At 39.8% G+C, this 3,774-nt stretch overlaps 1 pseudogene; it reads right to left on the bottom strand.

Annotated features, from left to right (window-relative positions):
- Nucleotides 1-739: 739 nt before the first annotated feature.
- LOC143669560 (large ribosomal subunit protein eL21 pseudogene) lies at nucleotides 740-1,297 on the bottom strand (annotated as a pseudogene).
- Nucleotides 1,298-3,774: the final 2,477 nt, after the last annotated feature.

The raw sequence follows: 3,774 nt of genomic DNA, 5'->3' as shown, positions 1-3,774 counted from the left end.
CTCTCAGAAGTAAAGAAAGATGGAGGGTGAGAGGCTTTTAGGTTGTCTTTTTTTTTTTTTCAGACAAAGTTTTATTTCAGGGAGAAACAGAGCCACCCAGGCAGCATTTCAAGAGAGAGAGAGAAATGGCTGTCTCGAGGTGACAGGAGATAGGGTTTTTATGGCTTGGGAGTAGGGGTTAGGTGGATTTTCATTGGTGGGTTTTTGAGAGTTGGCAGCCTTCCTTTGGTGAAGTTTAAAATCTAAATGCTGCCTTAGTTAAGCAGGGTTGAAGCTGTCAGAGGGTGGAGGCTGAGTAAGGGAGTTGACTGCAAGAATGCATTGCCGGAGGGTGGAGGTTGAGTAATGGGAGGTTATCTCAAGAGGGCAACTGCTGGAGGGTGAAGGAGATGCAGTCTGGCATGAATTGGGGTGGGAGAGGCTTTCTGAAATATTTGCCAGGGGTAGGTCACATCATGGGGGAAGGGACCCCGTTCTCCAGGCCTAACAGTCCGTTTTTTCTGGTAATAGGGAGAATGGGGTGACAGTCCATTTTCTGTAACTGCTTCTGGCTGAAAATGGGGTATAGTTATCCTAAGTGGAAAAATTTGGGGTGTGTGTGACTGGAGGTGCCATGGGACAGGAGGAAAGTTGTTTCTGCTCCTTCTCATATTGGAAGACTTCATTCACGTATTCTTGAGGTGATGCCATGGGACAGGAGTTGTTTCTGCTTCTTCTCACATTGGTAGACATCATTCATGTATTTTTTTTTTTTTACAATCCACAAGTGTTTTATTTTTTTACACCTCTTATGCCATGAATTCATAGGGAATAGGCTCCAGAAGCTCAGGCTCATTTCCATTGGTTCTCACAAAGTGTGCTTCTCTGGGTGGAGCAGGCTGGCGCTTCAGTTGAACCCAGGTACCCTTCTCTTTGGCTTCCTTTTTTTTCTGATCATTTTCCTTTACACGCTTTAGGAAGCTATCTCGGCTCTTAGAGTGCTTAATATGTTCAATACGCACATTAATTCTCTTGGCAAGAATCTTGCCCTTCACTTGTTTGTTTACAACAATACCAACAGCATGCTGGGTAACATTATAGACCCTTCCAGTTTTGCCATGGTAACATTTGTGGGGCATTCCTTTTTGAACAATACCCATTCCCTTGATGTCTACAATATCGCTTTTCTTGTAGATTCGCATGTATGTGGCCAGAGGAACAACTCCATGTTTTCTGAAAGGCCTAGAAAACATATAGCGGGTGCCTCTCCTCTTCCCCTTTGTGTTCGTCATTTTGGCAAATCACTGCAAGATGGTGGTTCCGGCCGAAAGGCTGGCGGTTCTGACCGAAAGGCTCATGTATTCTTGAGTAATTGACTGGATGTCTCATTGTATGAACTGGGAAAGGACGATTTTGATTCCTGCAGTTTGGCAGGCTGGGGTGGGTGGAGTTCCTGTTTCCTCTTGCAGGTTGCCTTTTAACTTTCAGGATCAAGTTCATTGATGCATAAAAGTTTTAAATTTTGATGAAATATCATTTATCTAATTTTTCTTTTGTGCCTTGTGCTTTTGGTATAAAGTCTGAAAAACCATTGCCTAACAAAAGGTCCTGAATGTTTCCCTATGTTTTCTTCTAGGAGTTTGATAGCTCTGGTACTTATATTTAGTTTTCTTTACATATATATATATGACATGACATAGGGGTCTACCTTCCTTCCTTTGCATATGGTTATCCAGTTTTCACAGCCCCATTTGTTGAAGAGACTATTCTTTCCCCATTGAGTGGATTTAGTCTTCATGTCAAAAATCAATTGGCCAGATCTGGAGAGTGCCATCATCAACCTGACAATTTATTACATACCCTGAGAAAACCTCTCCAGAGATTCAGTGAATATAAGGACAAATTTCACTTGCTTAAAACTCTGGAGGATAGTAGAGACTGAAAAAGGAGCACACACATAGTGAATCAAATAAAGAGAAAGATATCAGGTAGCAGTCTTCTGTTCCAGACAGAGGCCAGTCCTCTCCCTCCTGCTAACTTGGTTCTGGGCAGCTTGGGAGTTCCCCAGAGGCAGCAGCCAGGGACCCTCCCACTAGTAACAAATACTATAAGGGTCTTGACAGCAGTGAGTTAGAACCCCAAACCAGGGACCCAAGTATGCAGACACCCGGGATGGAAAACAAGCTGTTGGGGAATGCTGCATACAAAAGGGACCACTGATGGGGTTGGAGACTGAACTGTGGTAGGATGACAGCTGCCAATAGTAAACTCACTCAATTCAGTTACTGTTGGTGGGACTCCCTGAACACAAAACAGACTTTTCTGGAGTGACCCATTTTGTGGATTGATTCCATTTGTTTTCCTTGGGTAAAATACCCTAACAGGTAAGAAACTGGAGGCAGAAAATCCTCACATAGAGGGGAAAAAAGGTAGGATGGGGAGATAAGCTTGACTGCTTTAAAACTAGAGGGTCCCAGTTCCTTACAGAACATGTAAGGGAGCACTGAGTGAGGGAGAGAATTTAAACAAACCATAGGAGCTGGAAAGAAAATTCTGTATGAAACAAGCAGAACAGATCAAAGGTGATGGTGGAGTGATCAAAGGTGATGGTAGAGTTGTACAGTGAAGATAGGATTTAACAAGTGAATATGAATTCTGAATCATTAAATTGATATCTCTTTTAGTCTCCAGTATCTTAGAGCAGCTAGAAGTAAAAACCTAATATTGTGGAATTGTAACCCATGTCAAACTCTGAAATATATTCTAAAACTAATTATGGTGCTGTGTTTGAAGTTTACTGCTTTTTTGTATATATGTTATTTTTCACCAAAAAAAAGAAAGAAAAAAAGTCAGTTGTGATGATAAGAAAAATATTTCAGCCTTCTAGCCTCCTATATTCTGGAGCAGGCAGAAGGAAAATAATCTGAGAGGAGCCTATGGTAGCCCATGATGAACTCTGCAGTCTGTCCTGTAACTACTTGTTGAAGAGTGATTTGAAAACTATTGCTTTTTTATTTCTTTGATTTGTATATATGTTATATTATATAATAAAAAAGTTAAAAAATAAGAAAAACAAGCAGAACAGAGCAATAGTCTTGAAGATGAAACAGAGAAAAGGAAGATTTCTGCAATTACATAAAAAATGAAATCTTAAAACTTGTACCACATACCAAAGCAAGAATCAGATGAAGAAGACCTGAGAAAACTTGTTCAGGTAAATTCATGCTATTCTAAAGGTCCAGAATAAATTGGACCAAGTCCCAAAGAAAAGCCTGAGCACAAAACCAGTCAACAATAAAACCCTAGACAAAAGAGAGAAACTGACTTTCAGAGTAAAATCATCAGGATAATCGGATGCCTAGACAATGGAAAAATTACAAGCCATTCTGAGAAACAAAAATATATGGCTCAGTCAAGGGAATAAATAAAAATTCAGAGGAAACAAAGAATTTGGAACCACTAATCAAACAAGTTCAAGCAAATCTCCTAAACCAAATCTAAGAGATGAAAGAGGATATGCATAAAGAGATAAAGGATATTAAGAAGGCAATGAGTTGAGCATAAAGAAGAATTTGAAGGTAAAAAAAAGAAATACAACAGAAATTATGAAGATGAAAGACACCAATAGTAGAGATAAAAAATACACTAGAAGCACACCACAGCAGATTTGAACAGGCAGAAGAAAGAATTATGAAGTAGAAGATAGGAAAATCAAAATGATACATTCAGATGACTAGTTAGAGAAAAAGAATAGAAAACTATGAACAGTGTCTCAAGGACTTGAGTGATAGCATG

The sequence above is a fragment of the Tamandua tetradactyla genome, chromosome 26 (genome assembly GCF_023851605.1).
Source record: "Tamandua tetradactyla isolate mTamTet1 chromosome 26, mTamTet1.pri, whole genome shotgun sequence".
Taxonomy (NCBI): domain Eukaryota; kingdom Metazoa; phylum Chordata; class Mammalia; order Pilosa; family Myrmecophagidae; genus Tamandua; species Tamandua tetradactyla.
The sequence above is the reverse complement of the archived record's forward strand: the minus strand, read 5'-3'. Positions and strand labels throughout refer to the sequence as shown.